Source organism: Hypanus sabinus, unplaced genomic scaffold (assembly GCF_030144855.1).
Source record: "Hypanus sabinus isolate sHypSab1 unplaced genomic scaffold, sHypSab1.hap1 scaffold_1195, whole genome shotgun sequence".
Taxonomy (NCBI): Eukaryota; Metazoa; Chordata; class Chondrichthyes; order Myliobatiformes; family Dasyatidae; genus Hypanus; species Hypanus sabinus.
The window spans coordinates 25,831-39,516 of NW_026779256.1; the positions used below are offsets into that span (position 1 = coordinate 25,831).

Sequence of the window (13,686 nt, forward strand, 5' to 3'; positions counted from 1 at the left end):
CACTTCTCCCTCCTTCCCTCTGGGAAAAGGCACTGAAGCATTCGGGCTCTCACAACCAGACTATGTAACTGTTTCTTCCCGCAAGCTATCGGACTCCTCAATACACAGAGCCTGGACAGTCACCTTACTGCCCTATTGTCTTGTTTATTATTTATTGAAATGCCTGCACTGTTTTGTGCACTTTATGCAGTCCTGGGTAGGTCTGTGGTCTGGTGTAGTTTTTTTTTCTTTTCTGTGTTATTTTTTATGTGGTTCAGTCCAGTTTTTGTACTCTGTCATGTAACACCATGGTCTTGGAAAAAAAAACACGTTGTCTCATTTTTACTGTGTACTGTACCAGCAGTTATGGTCGAAATGACAATAAGAGTGACTTGACTTGAATCGGCAGCATCTGCGGATTTGTCTCCGAGGCCCCGCCCACGCTCTGATGACGCAATAAGCACACTGCGCATGCTCACATTCCCGGGCTGGGCAGTGATTTTTTTTCTTTGTGTTGAAGCGGGTCTGGAGCGGTGGATTGTCCACGGGATCCGGATCGGGAGAGGGTCCTCGCCCCCTCGGGCGGCGAGCCGCGGGGGCCGGTCGGATCATTCTCTGCGGAGCGGGACCGACAAGATCCATGCGGTGAGTATTGAGTTCGGTCCCGACCGATGCTGGGCAGTGAGTCCCAGTAACTTCCCCGAACTCGCGGTCTCACCCCGCTTCCTGAACAAAACCTACCGGGGTCTGTCCGGGTTGTGAGACCTTCACCTCGAACCTGGGGATATTTTCTACGATGTGTTGATAAAAGTTGGTTCAGGGAGAAGGGTAAATGCCAAAGTTCCTGTTGCTCTATCTTTGTCATTTTAGCACATAGTAGTGTGTACTGTTAATGCTGTATCTGTGTATTGCCGGAGGGCCATCAGTGATCGTCCTTGATCCCTGCTCCCCCCCCCCCCCCCCGTTCCATCTGCTTAATCCCTGCCCATCTTGTTCAACCTCTGTCCAGCCTGTATCCCACCACCTCGATGATAAATGTCGACAATCTCTCTTCTACCGTTGCCTTCATTGTGAAGTCTTTTGCCTCACGGAGTTATTTCTGAAATCAGTGTTTGTTACCTGGAACTGCCAGAGGATTTATTTAATGCAGAATGAGGGAGGATAAAGGCAGTCACTACAATTTTAGTTTCAAAGTTACCAAACGGCCGCTGTGTTAATCTTTGCCAGACGGAAACTCCCAGTATTTAAAGTTGAGTCCGATATTTCCTGTTTTGGTCATGTCTGGAGAGGCAAATTCCCTGTTGCCAGGATCAGCCACAGGATCTGCAGGGAGTGGAGCACAGTTTTATCGCTCTCTGGTCACTTCCTCTCATTGAGAGTTAGTGGCCTCGGGAGCAGATGTAACAGACTGATAGTGGGTGGGGAGGATGTTGTGAGCATTCACTGTGTCGAATGCATTAACCCTGTGTTGGAATGCAGAGAAAACTAATGAATGTGGGACTTAAATTTGTGCAACTTCGTTCAGGCCGTCACAAACATCTTGTAATCAGTCAATAGTTGTGCATCATTTAAAGTCAAAAGAGAAAATGCTGAAACCGTTCAGCAGATCGGGCAGCGTCAATTCTGATAGTGAGTCTTCCACAGTTTCTCTTTCCATAGATCCAATCTGATGTACCGAGTTTCCAGCATTTAATTTCAATTTGAAATGAAAAGCCTGTTGTTCCTGTTAGCCTACAGGAAATGCGACGGCAAATTGTACTGGGCAAATTCTCATTTAACAATCGGATAATGATAAAATGCTTTCAGTTTAGCTGGTGGAGACAATGTGAAACGTATCCCTGCCTGCTGGTGACCCGCGCCCAGGTTTTCCAGCCCAATATCTGGCCCAGTCAGAGGTTTATCAGGTTCCCATTCTGCCATCGGTTGATGCAGGAGTGTCAGCCTTTGAACTCTGAATGGCGGACACATGTTACCGGCAGTAAGGGAGTCCTCTGAAAATTGGTGTTTGGACTGTATACCTGGGGTGTAGACTCCGGGAAGATGGAATAGTCAGTATTTGGGATTTGACCAGGTCAGTACTTCTGTAGCTGGGGCTGAATGTTCCTCCTTCCATAATGAATCAGAAGTCTCGGGTTGCTGGACATTGGTTGTGGGGGAATCCCTGATGTGGGGACGATGTGTGAGGATTCTGGGGTCGGTAAGTGTCACGTTCAGCTGTGTGACCCGATCACAGATTGTGGCCTTGGTGAAGTGGATCTGGAGATCGGGCTGCTCGGGCTCATCAGGTGTTGACAGAGTGTTTCTGGTCTGGTCTCAGTTGTTTGTTTTTGGGGTTCCTTTGGAGGCAATGAGTGATAATCTGAGGAGAGAATGAGAATGCTCAGAGGATGTGCAGACCAGCTAGCAGATGTTCTCACTGACATCTTCAACATCTCCCTGAGCGGCGCCACCGTTCCAACGTGCTTCAAGGCCGCCACCATCGTTCCCATGCCGAAGATGTCTTCAGCGTCCTGACTAAATTACTACCGCCCTGTTGCACTTACATCCATCATCATGAAGTGTTTTGAGAGGCTCGTCACGAGGCATATCAAGACCCTGCTGCCCCCCTCACTGGACCCCCTGCAGCTTGCATACCGTACCAACTGCTGAACAGATGACGCCATTGCAACCAGCCTCCACCTGGCCCTAACCCATCTGGACAAAAAAGACACATGCGTTCGGACGCTGTTCATAGACTTCAGTTCAACATTCAACACAATCATCCCCCAGAAACTGATTGGAAAGCTGTGACTACTGGGTCTGAACACCTCCCTCTGCAACTGGATCCTAGACTTCCTGACTGGGAGACCTCAGTCAGTCCGGATCGGGAGCAGCATCTACAACACCAGCACACTGAGCACAGGGGCTCCCCAGGGTTGCCTTCTCAGTCCACTGCTGTTCACTCTGCTGACCCACGACTGTGCTGCAACACACAGCTCGAACCACATCACCAAGTTCGCCAGTGACAGGACCATGGTGGGTCTCATTAGCAAGAACGATGAGTCAGCTTACAGAGAGGAGGTGCAGCGGTTAACGGACTGGTGCAGAGCCAGCAACCTGTCTCTGAATACGAACAAAACAAAAAAGATGGTTGTTGACTTCAGGAGGACATGGAGCAACCACTCTCCACTGAACATCAACAGCTCCTCAGTAGAGATCATAAAGAGCACCAAATTTCTTGGTGTTCACCTGGCGGAGAATCTCACCTGGTCCCTCAACACCAGCTCCATAGCAAAGAAAACACATCAGCGTCTCTACTTTCTGTGAAGACTGAGGAATGTCCATCTCCCACCCCCCATCCTCATCACATTCTACAGGGGTTGTATTGAGAGTATTGGAGCAGCTGCATCATTGCCTGGTTCGAAATTGCACCATCTCGGATCGCAAGACCCTCCAGCGGATAATGAGGTCAGCTGAGAAGATCATTGGGGTCTCTCTTCCCACCGTAACGGACATTTACACTATACGCTGCATCCACAAAGCAAGCAGCATTATGACGGACCCGACGCACCCCTCATACAAACTCTTCTCCCTCCTGCCATCTGGGAAAGGGCACCGAAGCATTTGGGCTCTCATGACCAGACTATGTAACAGTTTCTTCCCCCAAGCTATCAGACTCCTCAATACCCAGAGCCTGGACTGACACCTTACTGCCCTATTGCCCTGTTTATTATTTATTATAATGCCTGCACTTTACGCAGTCCAGTGTAGGTCTGTAGTCTAGTGTAGTTGTTGTTTGTGTGTGTTTTTTTTCTCTTTGTGTTGTTTTTTTACGTAGTTCCATCTAGATTTTGTACTGTGTCCTGTAACACCATGTTCTGGAAAAACGTTGTCTCATTTTTGCTATGTACAGTGCCAGCAGTTGTGGTCGAAATGACAATAAAAATGACTTGACTTGAGTTGAGCTTCAGGGTTACAGGAGGAAGGCAGGAATATTGTTTTGGAATAAAATCAGCCATGGTTGAATGGTGGAGCAGACTCGATGGATAAAATCACCTCATTCGGTTCCTGTGACTTATGTCTTTCAGTGAGTTTTTATTTAGGAACATTCAGATCATTATATTTGTCTTCAATCTTTAGATTTCAGTGAGCAGAAATGTTTTGACCTCCTTTGTATTGTTAACATACTTCATTATCTTTCATGTTAAAGTTAGACCTGTGGTGAGAGATTTATTGGAAGAAAAGCCCACAACTGGAAGCAAACCACGACTGAAGACGAGGGAACAGCAACAAGTGAACCAGCCCGAGGACGGAGATCATCAACTGGAGAGAACCCATCTGACTCGGAGACTCCAGTAATTCAGTCAGGAGAAAGTTTGGTGAGTCTCCTTTACTCAAACACTGGTCCTTTAGACATTACATACCTGTACAAAGGAAGGTAGGATATAGTTGGAGTGAGACCGAATGTGCCCAAAAGTACCAGTTATGCCTCTGTCAGAACAGTTGCAATCACTCCAGCTCTGGTGATGTGCTGTCAGTATCCCAGCTCTTTAAATTCACTCACATTCCCTCAGTGTTTGTTCATTTCAAGGTCTTCCATCCTGTGAAGCAGCTTTTGGTCACTTCTGAGTGGGGAGATGGAAACGAAGGGGAGAGTTTATACTTAATATCTTTCCAAATAAAAAATACTTTGAAATTACTTGCTGCAAACTTGCTTGAGCTTTTCTCAACAACACACACAAAATGCTGGTGGAAGACAGCAGGCCAGTCAGCATCAAAAAGGAGAAGCACTGTCAACGTTTCAGGCCGAGACCATTCGTCAGGACAGGAGATGAAGGGTCTCGGGCTGAAACGTCCACAGTGCTTCTCCTTATAGATGTTGCCTGGCCTGCTGTGTTCTACCAGCCTTTTGTGTGTGTTTGAATTTCCAGCATCTGTAGATTTCCTCGTGTTTGCCCTCAGCATCACCCCCTGCTTCCTGCCATTCAGCTGTTCCCAGACTCTGGGGCTCTGTCACAAACACAATGTTCAGGAAGGTTAGTCAGATGGACCAAACAGAGGGTCTGGCTGACCTGTCCTTTTAATGTGACACCCCTGAACTCTATTCAACTATATCTGGGAGAACTTCAATGACCATTCCTCTCAGCAAACAGCTGTTTGAATGATACACTGACTTACAGGAAGGGGTATCTGTGGTTCTCATTGTCAGGGTGTTTGGTTTACCAGGAGACAAAGACTCCTGTGTTTACACTGCAGCCGAATCCGGTTTACATCAGTCAAGCCATTGTTTATGAAAATAGTAAACAGTAGATTACTGCACTGGCTGAACCACCCAAACCAGATCACCCTGGAAAGTCCTCCCCAGAAACATTTGGGGTTTTGTGACCCAATTCAAGAAAATGGCCATGCTGCCCACTCCGTCAACAACATGGCAAATCCGGGCATGTGGCAGGGGACTTTTCCTCACACAACACTGGGTTCAGCGATGACATCTGTTATGCTTTCTTCATTATCCCCATGAAATCATTAAAAATGTCCAGTAAACAACTTTTGAAAACAAGTTCTCACCCACATGTGCTGTCACTCTGCGCCCCCACATACCTGATGTCATGTGTGGGTTCCCCACATTGGGATCTGACATCGCGTGTGCAATTCCTTACATCACACTGGCGCAGAAACAGTTGAACTTTACTGGCTGAGGTAACAATGGTCTGACCCACCCACCCCACCCCACAGTCAACAGAGGAATTACTCTCTTCCCATTGGTGTGAAGCAATGACACAAGGGACAAGGGGGCTCGTCTGTGGAAATGTCTGAGGCCATGGTGGTGGCGAGCAGAGATATTCACCACTTTGGGGGACAATTGCTGGCAGACTGTTGACCTGCAAGTGGGGCTAATGGTCTGGGCAAAGTAGATTGGATTGGTGATGGGAGCAAGGATGGACTGGTGTTGGGTATTATTAAATTACAGGATGGACATGATGGGCCAAGTGGCCTGTTCCTGGTCCTGTGTTTAAAGAGAAAGAATAACCAGACCCTTCTTGGCCCTACAGGATGTCCCAGTTGGTGTTTTAGCGACCAGTGCTTGGAGCTCAGTTGTTCCCAAACTGTGTCAACAATTTGGCTGAGGGACCAAATTAAACATTTCCAAGTCAGCTCTTGGAAAAAATGTATATTTGTATAATGTTAATGACAGAGAATGTATATTTATGATTATTGATACATTTTTGTTTCCATATTGTTAATGATATAAAACTTATATTTACAGATTGTTACTGACAGAGAATCGTATAATTTGTGTTCCGTGTGTTATCTGAATGTACTTGCCTGTGATGCTGCCACAAATCGGTGTCTCTTTGTACCTGTACCTTCCCGTACTTGTGCACTTGGCAATAAATTCAACAGGACCTGAGAAATCTCTGTGAGATTTGATTAGTGATGATCATCTTGGCAGCTCGCTAGGCCAATGATAGAGATACTACAGTGTCAAGTACAAGACCTTAACAGTGTCGATGAACAGAGGGATCTTGGAGTCCCAAGTTCATCGCCCCCTGAAAGTGGCTACACAGATTGACAGGCTGGTTAAGAAGGCAAATGACATGCTTGCCTTTATTAGTCATGATATAGCATTCAAAATTCAGGAAGTTATGTTGCAGCTTCATGAAACGTGAGTTTGGCCACATCTGGAGTATTTCATACATTTCTGGCTGCCTCATTCCAGGGAGGATGTCAATGTCCCTGGAGAGCGTGCAGAAAAGGCTTACCAGGATATTGCCTGGATTCGAGGGCATGAGCTATAACAACTTGGGTTGTTTTCTCTGGAGTGATATAGGCTAGGGTGAGATGATGGAGGTGTATAAAATTATGAGAGGCATAGATAGAGAAGACAGACAATATTTTTTTATCCTGGTTGTAAATGTCTAATACAAAAGGCCATGTATTTGATGTGAGAGCGGCTAGTTTGAAAGGAGATGTGAGGTACAAGTGTTTTTACCAGACAGAGTGGAGGGTTGCTATGATGTGCTGCCGGGGTGATGGTTCTGGCAGACACAATATTAAGAGATATTTAAATCAGCACCTGGATGTGAGGAAGCTGTGGACATTATGTCAGCAGAAGGGATTATTTGGCCATTTGATTCCTAATTTAATTAGCTGAGCAAAACATTTTGGGCCGAAGGGCATGTTCAGGTACTGTACTGTTCAATGTTCTGTGTCTTTTGTCGAGAGGTTTCAGGCAGACGGAGGCAAAAGGAGTGAGTGGGAGCAACAGGTCAGCTGGAGCCCAGTGTGAGATCACCCAGTTCTGTAGGAGAAACAAAAACTGTGTGTTTAATGGTGAGGGACTGAGGTGCAGTGGGTAGGGAGGGAGGTAGAAGGTACATTGGGTAGAAGGTGTGGGAAAAGGCTCCGAAGCATTCAGGCTCTCATGACCAGACTATGTAACAGTTTCTTCCCCCAAGCTATCAGACTCCTCAATAGCCAGCACCTGGACTGACACCTTGCCCTATTGTCCTGTTTATTATTTATTGTAATGCCTGCACTGTTTTTGTGCACTTTATGCAGTCCTGTGTAGGTCTGTAGTCTGGTGTCGTTGTTGTGTTTGTTTTTTTTTTCTGCTATGTGTTGTTTTTTTACGTACTTCAGTCTAGTTTTTGTAATTAACACCATGGTCCTGAAAAACGTTGTCTCATTTTTACTATGTACTGTACCAGCAGTTATGGTCGCAATGACAATAAAAGTGACTTGTCTTGACATTGTATTTATTGTAAGAGTTATTAGGTATAAGAGTGAAAATGACTTTAACGATTATTTGGACTTTGTTGAGATTGTACCTGGAATATGGTGTAAAATCCCGCTCCCCATACTAACACGGGTTATACAGACCAAAGAACAAACTGCCGGAGGAACTCAGTGGGTCGGGCAGCATCTGTGGAGGGAAATGGACCGTCAACATTTCGGGCCGAGACCCTCCCTCTGGACTGAGAGTGGACAGGAAATAGTCAGAGAAAAGAGGTGAGGGGTGGGGATGGGGCAAGAGCTGGGGAGTGAGAGGTGGATCCAGGTGAGGGGGAGGTGGGAAGGTGGAAATAATGACATGAGTGGAAGGTGAGTGGTTGGGACAACACGGGGCTGCAGAAGATGGAAATTAATTCCATGGAGGATTAAAAAACCTAGTGAGCTGGGATGCAGTCCATCTGGCCCAGTCTCTGAAAAAGGGGATGGACTGAGATGAGAGGAAATGCCTCCACTCTGAGGGTGGTGAATGTCTGAAAAACCCCACCACAGAGGGCGGTGAAGACTCAATGATCATCCTCACGTAAAACAGAGACTGGCAAATGTGTGGAGACTGAAGGGATCAAGGAAATGAGGATCGGGCAGAAACATTTGCCTGAGATGGGAGAGCAGCCATCATCTTGTTGATGGTTTGAGGGGCTAAATGACCACCTCCAGCGGATTCTCACTTGATGTTTCAGTGTTCTTGTCCAGTGAAGCTCCGGATGGATGTGGATAGAAAATAGTGTGATTCCAATGAAACCTGCACAATTCCTGTTCGGGTGGGAATTTTACGTCGGACCGGGATGGGAATCGAGCCCGTAACTCTGAGAACCGGGAGGTGGAGCAATGGGGACGGGAAGATACAGAGGGAAAAATTAAAAATGTAACTGGTGTAAATATGAAATAACGTGTAAAATGCGGCAGGTCGGTCGGGCAGTGTGTGAGGGGCCAGGAACGTAGTCGCCAGTTCAGACGGGAGACCCTCCACCCGTCACATAATCCAGGTTCTCGCTCCCATTTCAAATGCAGATCTGCAGCATCTGAGGTTTTCACTTCCGAGGCCCCGCCCCCACTCTCACAGTCTCCGGATGGGCTGGGGTTTTCTTTCCGTTCTCTGTTGAAGGGGATCGTCGACTGGGAGCCAGTGAACCGATCACTGTCTGCGGGACAAATTGATCAAGTTCTCATCGGTCAGTATTGAGGCTGGTCACTCGGGGTGAACGCGACTGACAATTTCCCATCGGTGACTACTGGGGCAGGGGGGAACCTGATGTTAGGAAGTGAGTCCCATAAATTTCCTCGAACTGGCGGCCTCGTCCCACTTCCTGGATACAACCTGTTGTGGTCGTTCTGGTTATGGGACCTTCACACAAAACCGTCTGACATGAACTGCCGCTCAGCCCCTGGTGTTCTGGTCCCAGGAGCGATGTCAGGACTAAGCCCATCCGTTAAGTTGTACCTGGGGAACTTTACCTCCATCACTCAGCCCGGTAGTGGATCTAGTCTTCACCTGGATCGATGTCTGGGGTCGATAATTGTTTTACATATTTCCAGCACACTGGAAGCGGACGTTCGGTACATTGTGTCCTTGCAGACGGAGGGTTAAACAGAGTAATCGCACCCTCGGGACACTGCTCCTCATGTATGGGTAGTTTCATCTTCCCCGTTCAGACAGGACAGTGAGATCCAGATCTCTCACGTCCTCTGGGGAGAACTGGGAAGTTTACATCATCTTCTTCTATTTCTGCGACTTGACAGCATGCAGCCAATGTTTCCCGATGTGTGGCCCTATTAATGGGAGAATTAAGTTTTTTTTCATGTATCTGAGTTTCCCAGAAATCTGTACACTCCTTCCGGAATTTCTAAAGGAGCAACCCAGGCTGTCTAATATTTCCCCACGATTAAAATGGGGAATCTTCTTTTTACATGTTACCAATGTACAGTGAAACATTGTCTTTGGTGTCATCCCCACAGATCAATACATTACAACAACACATTGAGGTGATATAAGGTGAAACAAAAACAGAATGTAACAACTCATTCTGGTTACAGAGAAACTGCACTGCAGGTAGATATGTGATGCAAGGTCACATCTTGTTAGACTGTGGGGTCAGGAGTCCATCTCATCACACTGGGGAACATTCAGTTTGCTTATAACAGCAGAATGGACACCGCCCTTGACACCGTCACTGGGAAGTATAGGCTGACTCCATGGAGGGGAGGTTGGTTTCTATGTTGTACACAGCTGTGTCCACAGTTCTCCGCTATTTCGTTCAGTTAAAGGAAGAGCAGTAGCCATATGAAGATGTGAAGTATCAGGATGGGATACTTTCTGCGGTGCATTGATAAAGTGTGTAGAGTTGAAAAGTATACCAAAATTCTTATTGTTTGTTCTGGCTTTGTTATATTGGAATCTGTTATCTCCTAGCATGTACTATTATCTCAGGATCTGTGTACTGCTGGAGGACCATCAGAGATTGCCCTTGATCCTCTTCTCCCATCAGGCTCAATCTGCTCATCCCCTGCCTATTTTGCTCAACATCTGCCCTGCCTGTATCCCAACACCTCAATGATATATATCAACCATCTTGTTCAACCTCTGTCCAGCCTATATCCCACCTCCTCAGTGAGATATATCAACCAACTTGTTCAACATCGGCCCTGCCTGTATCCCATCACCTCAATGATATATATCAACCATCTTGTTCGACCTCTGTCCAGTCTGTATCCCAATGCCGCAATGATAGATTTCAGCAATCTCTCTTTCAAACTTTGTCTTCATTGTGAAATTTTGTTTTGCATCTTTTCCAGGATATTTTTATATAGACAGGACTACCAGAAGTTTAATTGAACACAGCACGTGGCAGGGTAATTGCAGCCATTTCAATTTTAGTTTCACCGTTACAAAATGGCTGCAGAGTTAATCTTTGTCATAATTGAACTCATAGCATCTGATGTTAAGTTTGTTATTTCCTTTCTCGGTTATTTTCAGGGAGCCACTTCCTCTGTTTCCAGGGTAACGGCCCGTCAGAGCTGAAGCAAGTGTTGCACTTTTTATCGCTTTGTGGTCACCGCCTCTCAGCGTAGAGACAGTGGCCTCGGGAGCAAATGTAACAGAATGATAGTGGGAGGAAAGGATGCTGTGACTATTGACTGTATAGGATGTGTTACACCAGGGTCAGAATGAACTCAGAACTAACAAATTAGTTGGGGTGGGGTGGTATTTACAGTCTAGGGTGGCAATCAGTTACTATCTGTGCATTAAAATGAAGATGGAGAAAATACTACAGTTGCAGGAAATTTAAGGAGATAATACTGGAAACGCTCAGCAGATCGGCCGCATTTTGGACAGTCTCAGTTCTGGAACTGGGTCTTCCACCATTTGTCCTTTCAGAGATGTAGTCTGATGTACTGAGTTCCCAGCATTTCCTACTTTATAATTTTACATTTTGTTCCTGCTACACTGCAGGAAACATGGCAGCCAGCTGTGCTGGGCAAGATCCCACACAGCAGGAAGATTGTGATCAAATGTGTTCGGTTTAGCCTCTGGTGTCAGGCTGAAGTGTACCCGCATTCTCTATACAGACCGGGGAACCAGCCTGAGCACCGGCCCCGGCAGAGGGTCATTAGGTTCCAATTCCACCTCAGTTTGTGAATGGGAAATGGCAGAAACACCACGGCAAATCGCCGGCACCAAAGCGTCTTTGCATGGGTGATGATATTGGGCCGGTGACTCTGAGGATATGGAACTGGCAGTATACGGGCTTCTGTCCAGGTTGGTAATTCTGCAGCTGGGATCGGAATTTTCTCAGTCTGCAGTGAAGCTGAAATCCCGGGATGTTGGACATTGGTTATGGGGAAATCACCATCAACACTGCCCAATAGGCCATCACATCTGTGAAGTATTTTGGAGATTATTTAAAAGTTAACTAGGTAGTTGGGTGAAGTTGGGCAGTGATGTTGTTCATCTGAACTTTGGTAAAGTCTGTAACAAGATCCCGCATGGCAGCTGATCGGGAAGGTTCAGTCACGTGGGATTCACGGGGAGCTGGCGAGGTGGATTCACACCGGGATCGAGAACAGGAAACAGAGGGAGATGATTGAAGATGGTTTTAGCGAATGGAGGCCTGTAGAGAGTCGAATGTGTGTGTCAGTGTCGACACCTCTGTAATTCATTATTCATGCCATTGATTTGTACATGAATGTACAAGGCACGATTAGCAAATTTGAATTGAATTGTACTAAATTGACTTTATTTCTTACATCCTTCACATACATGAGGAGTAAAAATCTTTACGTTACGTCTCTAAATGTGCGATGTGCAAACAAAGTAATTTATAATTTAAAATCATTTGAACATTCCATATAATATAGATTACCACAGATCAACGTGAGTTAATTAGTCTGATGGCCGGGTGGAAGGAGTTGTTCCGGAGCCCGTTGGTCCTGGTTTTTTATTCTGCGGTGCATTTTTTCAGAAGGTAGCAGCTGGAATAGATTGTGGTTGGGGTTTCTCTGGTCCCCAATGATCTCTCGGGCCCTCTTTACACACCTGTCCTTGTAAAGGTCCTGAATCATGGGAAATTCACAACTACAGATGTGCTGGACTGTCCGTACCACTGTCTACAGAGTCCTGCGATTGAGGGATGTACAGTTCCAATACCAAGCAGTGATGCAGCGAGTTAGGATGCTCTCAGTTGTGCCCCCATAAAAAAAAACTTCTTCTGATTTAGGGGTGTTGGCATATAGATGAGGGTAGTGCAGTGGACGTGATCTACATGGATTCTAGTAAGGCGTTTGACAAGTTCACACAGTAGGTTTATTCAGATAATCAGACGGCATGGGATCCAGGGAAATTTGGCCAGGTGGATTCAGAATTGGCTTGCCTGCAGAAAGCAGAGATCGTGGTGGAGCGATTACATTCAGATCGGAGGGTTGTGACTAGTGGTGTCCCACAAGGATCGGTTCTGCGACCTGTACGTTTCTTGATTTTTATTAATGACCTTTATGTCGGGGTAGAAGGGTGGGTTGGCAAGTTTTCAGACGACACAAAGGTCGGTGATATTCTACATAGTGTAGAGGATTGTCGAAGATTGCAGAGAGGTATTGATAGGATGCAGAAGTAGGCTGAGAAGTGACAGATAGAGTTCAACCCGGAAATGTGTGAGATGGTACACTTTGGAAGGAAAAACTCCAAGGCATAGTACAAAGTAAATGGCAGGATACTTGGTAGTGTGGAGGAGCAAAGGGATCTGGGGGTACATGTCCAGAGATCCCTGAAAGTTGCCTCACAGGCAGATAGGGTAGTTAAGAAAGCTTATGGGGTGTGAGCTTTCATAAGTCGAGGGATAGAGTTTAAGAGTCGTAATGTAATGATGCAGCTCTATAAAACTCTGGTTAGGCCGCACTTGGAGTACTGTGTCCATTTCTTGTCGCCTCACTATAGGAAGGATGTGGAAGCATTGGAAAGGGTACAGAAGAGATTTACCAGAATGCTGCCTGGTTTAGAGAGTATGGATTATGATCAGAGATTAAGGAAGCTTGGGCTTTACTCTTTGGAGAGTAGGAGGATGAGTGGAGACATGATAGAGGTGTACAAGATATTAAGAGGAATAGACACAGTGGACTGCCGGCGCCTCTTCCCCAGGGCACCAATTGCTCAATACAAGAGGACATGGCTTTAAGGTAAGGGGAGGAAAGTTCAAGGGGGATATTAGAGGAATGTATTTTACCCAGTGTGGTTGGTGCGTGGAATGCACTGCCTGAGTCAGTGGTGGAGGCAAATATACTAGTGGAGTTTAAGAGACAACTATGGTAAACGGAGGGATTTAAGCTGGAGGGGGGTATATGTGAGGCAGGGTTTGATGGTCGTCACATTATTGTGGGCCGAAGGGCCTGTAATGTGCTGTATTATTCTATGTTCTATGATACCGAACTTCCTCAACCGTCTGA

General features: G+C 46.3%; 1 protein-coding gene across 7 annotated transcripts in view; it reads left to right on the plus strand.

Moving 5' to 3' along the window:
* The first annotated feature begins 456 nt into the window (after positions 1 to 456).
* LOC132386546 (NACHT, LRR and PYD domains-containing protein 3-like) overlaps positions 457 to 13,686 on the plus strand; it is a 102,543-nt gene continuing 89,313 nt past the window's right edge. For 6 of the 7 annotated variants that reach the window (XM_059958818.1, XM_059958823.1, XM_059958817.1 and 3 more), the window contains exons 1-2: positions 457 to 624; positions 4,169 to 4,337. The gene's annotated coding sequence lies outside the window, so the exon portion shown is untranslated. The remainder of the gene's footprint in view (positions 625 to 4,168; positions 4,338 to 13,686) is intronic. The other variant, XM_059958824.1, reaches the window with a different exon arrangement.